We start from the raw sequence: 12,024 nt of genomic DNA, 5'->3' as shown, positions 1-12,024 counted from the left end.
AAATCAAGCGCTTCTCTTTTATCGAATCCTCTTTAAATTCAAATTCGTGACCAGTGTTTTGTTTTCCTCTATTCTCTGCATAACCGCATTCATCAATACATCATGCTTCAGGTCAGAGGTCACTCTTTTGGCGTAAGTAGACACGCACGGTTGACTGCCGGAAGATAGATATTTTAGTCTAAAGTCAAAAATATGGATATTTTTCTAATAAAAAATGCATAGCTTCTCTTCAGAAGGCCTTTATTAAAAGATTTTTTTAAATGTCCTGATAATTTACTCACCCCCATGTCATCCAAGATGTTCATGTCTTTCTTTCTTCAGTCGAAAAGAAATTCAGTTTTTTGAACAAAATATTCCAGGATTTTTCATCATATAATGGTTTTTAGTTGCAACCAAAATACTGAAGGTCCAAATCAATGCAGTTCCACCTTCGTGTTTACAAAGCACTCATGTGAAGACTAATACAAATGCCCTCTAGCCAATAAAAATAATATAAAACAACGATATTGGAGGATTTTGAAGTTGAAAATTGAGTGTTTTTGCTAAAGGGCGTTTATTAGTCTTCACATGAGCGCTTTGTAAACACGAGGGCGGGACTTCTGCTTACGTCTATGTTACCATTTACACGTGATTACGTTATCCTTGGCACCTCGCAGAGCTGAGCAAGTTAAACAATTAAGGTTGAAAAGTATATTATTTTTTTTAAATGACTGATCGTTTGACTAGATAAGACCCTATTCCTCATCTGGGATCACGCAGAGGCTATGAAGCCCTTTGAAACGGCGTTGATTTGGACCTTCAACATTTTGGTTGTAACTGAAAAGCATTATATGATGAACAATCCCGGAATGTTTTCTTCAAGAAACTTAATTTCTTTTCCACTGAAGAAATAAAGACATGAACATCTTGGATGAGATGGGGGTGAGTAAATTATCAGTCAATTTTTATTTTGGGGTGAACTAATCTGTTCATTATCTTTGATTGATGGCCATTACACTGTGTTCAGTGTATTTTGTTGTTGTTTTATGGGTTTTGTTTTTTTACTGAGCAAAGTTCAGTTTGCTATCAAGTTGTAATTGTAAATTACTCATGTGGAGTATAATTTGATTATTTTATTTTGTGTTGAAATAAAAGTGTTTCCATCACAAATTTGTGTATGTCATTGATTGAAATCATATATGTTAGAGATGTTGTAATATTAACTGAAATCATGTATGATTATTATATGTAGTTTATATGTATATTATATAAACTTGAAGAGCTAACACACCATTTCCCTATTAAAAAAATATGAAATCTGTATAAAAAGCATATAAACAAATGACACAAAATATAAATAAATCCTTTATGACTTTAATATGACTAGCATATGATTCAGTATAAGAACTTTATATGATTTGTATATGAATATCATGTATTTTCTACTAATACCATATACCATTGCATACAGTTTACATGTAAAACTCATATAAGATTTTTGCAGGATTCATACATGACCCAAAAGTTTTCTGTGTGTTTTTTAGTATGAAATGGGCCATAAACGGTCTGATTCTGTGTATGACATATATGGGACTTACATTAAACATATAGGAAAAATCTGACTGATTTAAGTAAGGAACATATATGGTCGCTATATATGAACCATAAAGGTTTTTTTCATATGGGTTCTTCATCCGGACATCGTTTTTCTGCCTCGTCGGAGATGCATCCATCATCGATCTCGTCGAAGCTTCCACTTTGACAACTCCAAACCAATAAAATCCTTCTGGTCCTCCACACGACGGCCTCCAGTTAACATCGGCCGGGTTGCGGACCACACAGTGTTAGGATCCTGGACTCTCTCATACTCTTCAAATCAAGATTAAAAACTCACCTATTAAAAAAACTGCATATTGTTGGATAAAATTAAATTAAATGTATTAAAATAAAATCTATTATTATTTATTATTAAATAAATGTAGGTGTATGTAGGTGCAACTTTCATTGCAACAATTTTCATATTCAACAGAATGTCTAAAGGTGACCATCAGAGCAAACTTTTTTATTCAAAACCAAAAAAATATATATATGTAGCGCCCCCTCCCCTCTTAGGATGTCACCACTCCTAAGTTCTATTAGGGGGGAGCAGCGGGTTCAGAAAATATGTCTCTCGACAAGTTATTATTACTTATTTCCTACCTCTGGTATTAAATTAGTTATAAACTGATCCTTAACTTTTTTGTTGTATTGAGATGTGTGGTAAAAACGTTAAAAGACGTCACAATACAGGTAAGTATAGTTAAATATCACACTACAAAGTTTTATTATCACAGAGCGTAGATATAAAATACTTAAAAATAGGAATAAATAGATAAATATGTCAATAAATAAACCAATACAATAAATAGTAATAGAACAAGTAATATACGCACCCCAAATAAAGGGACTGTAAACTTTAAATTCTCTACTGAGTAGATTATGTCAACAGCAACCCTATATTCTCATAAAGGCAGGGAAATTAGACCCTCAGTCTATGTAATGTTAAGGTTTGTTGTAACCATAACGAAACAATAACAACAGTAAACATATAGACATCAAACTTAAATAAATGTGGGCCCACACACACACACACGCGCGCGCGCGCAAACACACATTCACCAACCCCACCGCTGCAGGCCTGAGTCGTTGCTAGGGTGCGTTGTGGCCCGTAAAACACAAATGGCCTCTTCACTCCAATGAGCAATAGAAACAATGGACAGTACCTCGATCCGTTAAATCAAACACGTAGGTCCAACGGCCCGCTCCGGTTCTCAAATGCTCCTATGCCGGCTGGAAACTTCAGCAACGCAGTGTGACGTTACTGTCCAGCGCTGCCAGGGGAACTCCGAATCACTCACGAGCGCTATCTGGGGTGGTCCTTCGGTGATAAACAATGCGATCCGATCAGCGACCGCGTCGGTCCTCCAACGGTGTCCTTCTCGAATTAACGTTACTCCCAGTCTCTCGATGATTCATCAACTGTCACTAGAAATAACGGTCTCTGTCCAAACGTAAACAGTGCTGCTTACGTGATACTTAGTCCATAAAACTCATATATAATACTCCAAGGAGACCGCAAATGATATCTAGACTGTTTAAAACAATGACAGAGTGAATTCGTTGTGAAAACACCCCTTTACACTTCAAATAATCACTTTTTTAAAACTCTGCGCCCACCGGAGAAAAAAAACTTGCGTCACCTCACTCTCTCTCTCTCTCTCTCGTTCTCCCCCAGCGTCAGTCGTAACCCACCAATAAGAATACACCTGCCGCCAAAGGAGGTGGGACCATTACTTTATAAGCCAATCAGGGAGAATGACTCTGCTAAACCATATTTGCATACCGAGGTTATAAATACAGGTTAACATTTTTTCTAAACATAAACATTAACAAATTAACCTTGAATAGGAACAATTAAAATGTTCCTGTACCATTGTCAATAATCAACAGGTATTATTAACCCAAATTTGCCCAGGGTTACACTCTCCCCCTGCTTAAATTCTCATGTCCTCATGAGAGGAGGGATTATATCTGAACAGTGGCTTTACAGGTAGCAGTGGGACTGGAACGGGCACAGCTGGAACACATAGCCATCTGGTGACACCATAAAGTTTGGCACTGCTGCTGATTCTTCCACTCAGGTGAATCTTCAATATGGATCACCATCCCTCGATGCACCAGGGTTAATTGTTGATCCTTGGGCTGGCCGAAATCACTATAGCTTAACTTGACTAGAGGCTTTATTCTCCTCTTCGGTCGATGGTACACCTCTTCTGTATCCTCGTCTGAGGTATGGCTGGATTGACAGTCTTCCCTGTCCGACTCATGGATCTCTGCCCGTTCGGAAACAGGTTGAGAAATGTCTCGTCTTTCCACTGTTTTTTTTACGGTTCTTTCTGGTTGAGATGACCCGGTAGTAATCTGTCGGTTAATTTTCTTTACTCTGTCTGGGTTGTAGTATTGACTGTTACTAGCAGCACTGTCTGATGAGTCATCAGTGCTGTCACTCTCTTTTGAATTTGCTCCCTCTTTCCTTGACTGATTCTTCTTCTTTCTGTTCAGAGCTTGGGCACGGGTCACAGGTAGTCTTGGAACTTCCTCTCTCTCATCTAACCCCAACAGTCGCACATTATCACCGATTGGCAACAGATTGTCTCGATGTAAAGTCCTAATTCCTCCCATGCCAGCCTCAGGCTTCAGTCTGTACACAGGTACGTTTTGGAGCTGTTCCACCACAATGTATGGTAAGGAATTCCAACGATTTTGGAGCTTGCACTTGCCTATATTAGCCAGGTTTCTGATGAGTACTCGGTCTCCTGAATTCAAAGCCTGTGATTTCACCCGTTTATCATACCGCTTCTTGTTTCTTTGGTGATTCTTCAGTGCAGTTTCAGAAGCTAGCTGGTAAGCCCTTTGAAGTTCAGGCTTCATTTTCTCGACATATTGTTGGTGCTTAACCTCTCCCTCACCATCCGCAGAAGTACCAAAACAAACATCCACTGGCAGACAAGCCTCTCGTCCGAACAGGAGATAATAAGGTGAGTAACCGGTCGCCTCATTCTTAGTACAGTTATAAGCATGTGTAAGATGGCTTATGTGTTGACTCCATTTATTCTTCTTAGATGGATCTAGGGTTCCGAGCATGGACAGAAGGGTTCTGTTAAAGCGTTCTGGCTGTGGGTCACCCTGTGGGTGGTAAGGGGAAGTCCTTGATTTGCGGATTCCCAGCATTCCTAGTAGTTCCTTTATTAGACGACTTTCAAAGTCTCTTCCCTGATCAGAGTGAATGCGAGAGGGCAATCCGTAGTGAACAAAGAATTTTTCCACAAGGACTTTAGCTATAGTCACTGCTCGTTGGTCTTTGGTAGGGAAAGCCTGAGCATAACGAGTGAAGTGGTCAGTTATTACTAAGACATTGGCGATGCCCTTTGAATCAGGTTCTAGTGATAAGAAATCGATGCAGACCAGGTCTAATGGGCCACTGCTGGTGATGTGATTCAAGGTAGCAGACCTAGTAGGTAGTGTCTTTCTGGTAATGCAGTGACCACAATCTTTGACATACTGCTCTATGTCGATAGTCATTCGAGGCCAGTAGAAACGGTCTCTTAGGAGCTCAGTTGTCCGCTCTATTCCAAGATGGCCTACATCATCATGTAGAGACTGCAGGACTTGCAAACGGTACTTCTCAGGTAAGACAAGTTGTAGTTTTTCTTTTCCACATTGGCTTTTAATGACTCTGTGGAGAAGGTTGTCATGTATAATCAGCTTTGGACTTTGGCGTTGTAAAAACACAAGCATTGGGTCTGCATCTTTTAAAGGGGTGGGTATTTTACCCAGCTCAATATCTCGCTTCACTGTCCTGATAACGATATCTTGCTCTTGTGCTAGCTTTAGGTCTGCATTCGTCAGTCGTCCCATATTATCCATACCAAGCAGAGTAGGGCAGGAGTATGCAGTAGGGATGCTCTGTGGCAAAACACCTAACTGATCCACTAGCCTTGCAGGCTCATTACTCTGGGGAGAGCTAGCTAACTGACAAATTGCTTTCACACCAGACTGAGGAATCTCTGTCCAGGGAGTAGGAGTATCGGTGTTAGGGTGATAACGTGATAACACATCAGCACCAATATTGTGTTTACCAGGCTTATACTGCAGACTGAAGTTGTAAGTAGCTAAGGCTGCTAGCCATCGATGACCAGTCGCATTCAGCTTCGCACTCGTCAGTACGTACGTAAGAGGGTTATTGTCAGTCCTCACTACAAACTGGGCACCATAAAGGTAATCATGAAATTTGTCCACCACAGCCCACTTCAGTGCCAGGAACTCTAATTGGTGCACAGGGTAGTGTTGTTCAGAGACACTCAGCTTTCTACTTGCAAATGCAACAGGCCGAAGTCCATCCGAGTATTCTTGATTTAGGACAGCACCCAGGCCACTCAAACTGGCATCCACATGGAGAACATAAGGCTTGGTTGGGTCAGCAAACGCAAGCACTGGTGCATTAGTTAGGCAGTAAATGATTTTCTTAAAAGCTTCTGTGCAGGCTTGGTCCCATCTGGCACCAAATGGTTCAGTCTCTTTGTAGTAGTTCTTTCCATCAATCTTGCCTCGTCCTTTTACAGGTGGATAGCCTTTCGTGAGCTCAGTCAGTGGTCTTACAATGCTGGAGTAATTTTTAATGAAACGGCGATATAATCCACAAAATCCAAGAAAGGACCGCAGTGATTTCAAGTCTGTAGGCATCTTCCAGTTAGTTACAGCCGCAACTTTGTCTGGGTCTGGTGCAACACCCGCTGAGGAAACAATGTGACCGACATATTTAACTTGTGGCTGACAGAACTGGCATTTGTCAATGGATACTTTTAATCCACATTCCTCTAGTCGGTCAAGAACTTTCATCAGTCGTTCCTCATGTTCTTCAAGGGTCCGCCCGAACACAATGATGTCATCAAGATAAACGACTACTTGTAGGAGATGCATATCACCGACTACCCTCTCCATAAGTCTCTGAAAGGTTGCAGGGGCCCCAGTGATCCCTTGTGGCATTCGCTCGAATTGGTAAAATCCAAGAGGACAGATAAAAGCAGTTTTTTCTTTGTCTTCCTCTGACATAGCTATCTGATAGTAACCGCTCCGGAGATCCAAAACTGAGAACCAATTGCTGCCCGACAAGCAGTCCAAGGCATCATCAATCCGAGGGGTGGTGTACTGATCAGGGATCGTGCGGCTGTTTAAGGTACGGTAATCAATGCACATTCGCACAGCTCCACTCTTTTTCCGAGCTATCACTATGGGTGATGCGTAAGGGCTTCTGGATTCTTTAATGATGCCTGCTGCTAGAAGGTCTTTTAGGTGCCGCCGTACATCATCAATGTCAGCAGGTGCAATGCGTCGAGAGCGCTCCCTGAAGGGTCTGGAATCACTAAGTCGGATGTGATGCTGAACACCTTTTGCTAGGCCTACATCCCATTCCTCAAGAGAGAATACTTTACTTCGTTCTGACAGTTTCTGGCGTAACCTCTTTTCCCACTCATCAGGTATTGGTGACTCATTGAAATCAAACAACTCAGGATTAATTGGCTTTGTGCATGTCTGGACATTCTGTGTCACAGTAACAGTGTCGGTAGGGAACACATGAGCAATGACTGTCCCCGCAGGAATGGAGATATCTTTGCACGTCTCGTTGTGAATCAAAACTCTGAAATTATTCACTTCCACAGCAGAAGAGGGGAGTACTATGGTGGGAATGAACAGTCCCGCAGGAAGCAGATCAGCTGATGAGACTTCCACAACATATATATCATCCCGCAGTGGCTTCTCAGATTCCACTTTACAAACAGCATACTGCTCGCCTCTGGATGGGACCGTAAAAGTTCCAGGGCCCGTCCACTTGATTTTCCCGTCAGGCATATCAGTAGTGGACCCTTTACATGACTGCGGATGGAAACAGATTTTATCGTTTTGTGTCTGAATTCGGAAAGTGTGTGCTTCATTATAGGACCCTGAATCTTGACTAAGAGCAGCAAGACGCTGGAAGAAACTGGCATTTGTTCCAATTATCACAGGAACCTGTTGTGGGCCTTGTGGTTCAGGGCAGACTAGAGCAAGTATTGATAGGGTCTCATCAGTGCCTGTGAGGGAAGCAGGGAAAGACACATCCACCATTATGTACCCCTTGTATGGATAACTGGACGAACTGAGCCCCCAAATGGCCAGGCCAGTGAGAGGGTGGAGTTGCACATTAGATAGGAATCTGTTATACCATGTATCGAACACAATGGTGACCTGGGACCCACTGTCTAGTAGTGCTTGGCAGGGAAATCCATTAATTTTTACGGAAACGGTTGATGCAGGGCCCACTAATCCTTTGGGTATACTGCCTGACCCAGTGATTCCAGTTTGGCTTGTTTTTGAAAAACAGGCATGGTTATCGTCGCTACTATTTGTATTAGCATTTTCTCTCTCACTTGTAACTTTTCGTAGGGACCGTACCAGCTTCTGAATAACTTGAGTAGAGTTCTCGGGAGCTTGACACCTTGTGGCGATATGTCCATCTTCTCCACAGCGGTAGCAAAAGTAATTATCTTTGTTCTTGCTAGGTCTTCTTGTATTAGAAAAAGTAGACTTGGGTTGGGGCTGAACATATCGACTTGGCTGACTCTGGCTCACACTCATGACAGCTAACTGCAGCTGTAACTCTATCACTTGGTTCTGGAGCATGTGTACTTCTGACTGATGATGTGGCTCGACACTTCTCTTATCAATTTTTGTCTTTAGATCAGAATTCACTGAAGAAACAGACACAGAAGCTTGACCTTCATTTAGACGCACACGCAGTTCTTGGATGTCAGCTTTCAACTCTTTAACAATAGATAACGTGAGTTTTTCATCCTCTTGCAAATGTACAGTCTTTACAGTGGTGTTAATTCTATGTCTGGCAGCTTCATTCTCTTCAGCTTCACGTATTTCATTCAAAAGGGTTAGGAAGGTGGGTGGTTGCTCTTTCTTCTCCCTCAACCTCAGCTGCAGAAGTAACATATCTGACTCGACAGCACCTCGTATCAGCTGTTCTACTCTGGCTCGGTCCATCGCCCCCGGAGAGAGTCCACCTCTCTGCACTATTTTTGTGAGGGACTTCTCTAGTCTGCGCAGGAATTCTGACAGGGTTTCACCCTGATTTTGACGAAGGAGTCGAAAAGCAAAGTACAAATCTTCTCCAGACTCTGAAGTTCCAAAGGTACTTTCCAAAGCTTCAATGTACTGAAGAGCACTGGCATCGGGACTGGAAAATCGAACTGCTTTTACTATTTCTAAAGCAGGACCCTTTAAACTTTCCACAATTCTCCTCCTCTTTTCTTTGTCGGAACAGTCACATTCTGAAATCATAAGGCAGGCTTGTTCAATCCAGTTTTCCATGGGTTCTTCCCCAGGTGGAGTGGGAACAGTGGCTGAAAACATGCGCAATCTTCTGTAAGCAGTGCTTTCACTGTGCGACATTTTACCTAAAAGTTCACCAACTGCACGGATAATGGATTCAGGGGTGCTGGCACTTGGACCGACAGGAGAGAACAACTCTTTAACATCTTCAATAGTTTTTTCCTCTCTAATCAGGAAGCTTGAAAACTTCTCAGCAAAGCCCCTGCGGCCATCTTCACACTTCTTAGAAAGAACAATTTTCCATGTTTCTTCTCCACCAGCAACTGGCAGCTCCATAGGTATGCGAATGGGGTCAATTACTTCTCTACACTCACATAAGACTATGAGACTGGTGGGGCTTGGGCCTACCTTTGTGTCCCTGACACGCACGCGTCCAAGGGCTTTAACTGTCTGTACAGTTTCCTCAATATGTGATACTTCTGTTTTTGCAGGTATACCCAGCAGTAGTAAAGCATGCCTCTCGTCGACAACAGCCTCTTCGCACCAGTGAGAGAGTTCTTCTTGGATGAATGGGTTACTGTGAAAAGCCATGTTCAGATACAATACCCTGGAGGTTAAAATGACAGAAAATGGTTATTCTGCTTGACTCTAAAACAATACCAGAGGGATCCCGGACGAGCCCCCAAAATGTGTAGCGCCCCCTCCCCTCTTAGGATGTCACCACTCCTAAGTTCTATTAGGGGGGAGCAGCGGGTTCAGAAAATATGTCTCTCGACAAGTTATTATTACTTATTTCCTACCTCTGGTATTAAATTAGTTATAAACTGATCCTTAACTTTTTTGTTGTAATGAGATGTGTGGTAAAAACGTTAAAAGACGTCACAATACAGGTAAGTATAGTTAAATATCACACTACAAAGTTTTATTATCACAGAGCGTAGATATAAAATACTTAAAAATAGGAATAAATAGATAAATATGTCAATAAATAAACCAATACAATAAATAGTAATAGAACAAGTAATATACGCACCCCAAATAAAGGGACTGTAAACTTTAAATTCTCTACTGAGTAGATTATGTCAACAGCAACCCTATATTCTCATAAAGGCAGGGAAATTAGACCCTCAGTCTATGTAATGTTAAGGTTTGTTGTAACCATAACGAAACAATAACAACAGTAAACATATAGACATCAAACTTAAATAAATGTGGGCCCACACACACACACACGCGCGCGCGCGCAAACACACATTCACCAACCCCACCGCTGCAGGCCTGAGTCGTTGCTAGGGTGCGTTGTGGCCCGTAAAACACAAATGGCCTCTTCACTCCAATGAGCAATAGAAACAATGGACAGTACCTCGATCCGTTAAATCAAACACGTAGGTCCAACGGCCCGCTCCGGTTCTCAATTGCTCCTATGCCGGCTGGAAACTTCAGCAACGCAGTGTGACGTTACTGTCCAGCGCTGCCAGGGGAACTCCGAATCACTCACGAGCGCTATCTGGGGTGGTCCTTCGGTGATAAACAATGCGATCCGATCAGCGACCGCGTCGGTCCTCCAACGGTGTCCTTCTCGAATTAACGTTACTCCCAGTCTCTCGATGATTCATCAACTGTCACTAGAAATAACGGTCTCTGTCCAAACGTAAACAGTGCTGCTTACGTGATACTTAGTCCATAAAACTCATATATAATACTCCAAGGAGACCGCAAATGATATCTAGACTGTTTAAAACAATGACAGAGTGAATTCGTTGTGAAAACACCCCTTTACACTTCAAATAATCACTTTTTTAAAACTCTGCGCCCACCGGAGAAAAAAAACTTGCGTCACCTCACTCTCTCTCTCTCTCTCTCGTTCTCCCCCAGCGTCAGTCGTAACCCACCAATAAGAATACACCTGCCGCCAAAGGAGGTGGGACCATTACTTTATAAGCCAATCAGGGAGAATGACTCTGCTAAACCATATTTGCATACCGAGGTTATAAATACAGGTTAACATTTTTTCTAAACATAAACATTAACAAATTAACCTTGAATAGGAACAATTAAAATGTTCCTGTACCATTGTCAATAATCAACAGGTATTATTAACCCAAATTTGCCCAGGGTTACATATATATTTATTTTGCAGTGGCCAATATGGCAGTCTTGGACTTATATTGACACCTGATTGTGTGGATGCAACATCACATTAAATCAAACATGTTCAGTAACCATTTTGATTGTAGAAATATGCTTTTCACTGTCATATTAATCAATTTAGATGTAGCCCACACAATCCCACTGGCTCCATGTAAAATAATATAGTTTTTATTACTTGAAAATACTATTAATTTCTTTATGTATAAAACCTTTTTAATAACAAAAAAATATATTTTGTTATAATGAATTTAAGCTGTAACTCATATTGTATGGCTAATTTAGTTCCCAGCATGCTCTGCTGCATGCTGTTTTTACTTATGCTGATGTTTTTGTGTTGGCTCTGTTATTTTTCATGTGGTAATTATTAAAAGCTTATTGTATTATTGTTGTAGTCAATGTGTGTCTAGTTGAATATTATAATGCATTGTTCTCATCGATTTGCTCAGATCATTAGAGTGGGGAGTTTTCGTCTGTGAATAATCTTTCAGAGCAACAACAAAACAATGAAGAATGTCAAGAAAGTCAATGTGCTCTGCATTCTGAAATTCTAATAATTGAAGAGAACCAGTTTAATTCTACTTATGTCTTTAATAACTGTATTAATATGTGTTAATGTTAAATCAAGCCAGCACCGATGCCTAGTGTTTACACAATCCTTTCATCAGAGATCTGTCAGATGTAAAATGTACTTGGCAAACAGCATGCAAAAATACTGTCCAGTATATCTACGATAAAATGAAAAGAATAATGAAACATGGACGGTTGTGTGAAATATCATTCAGGCCACCGGTGAGGATTACCCTGAGAGTATGTGTGATATTTGGCTCAATTCATCACGGCTCTAATGTGAGTCATTATCCATGCAGTTCCACTTCATCTTCCAGCTCCAGCTCTCGGTTAGTCCGTCTTATCGGGAAGGACGTTTTTCCAGCATCGTCATCATCGCCCATCATTGCCGTCATTTATTTCCATGTGAAT

Source organism: Pseudorasbora parva, chromosome 15 (assembly GCF_024679245.1).
Source record: "Pseudorasbora parva isolate DD20220531a chromosome 15, ASM2467924v1, whole genome shotgun sequence".
Classification (NCBI taxonomy): domain Eukaryota; kingdom Metazoa; phylum Chordata; class Actinopteri; order Cypriniformes; family Gobionidae; genus Pseudorasbora; species Pseudorasbora parva.
This window is presented reverse-complemented; position numbering follows the sequence as displayed.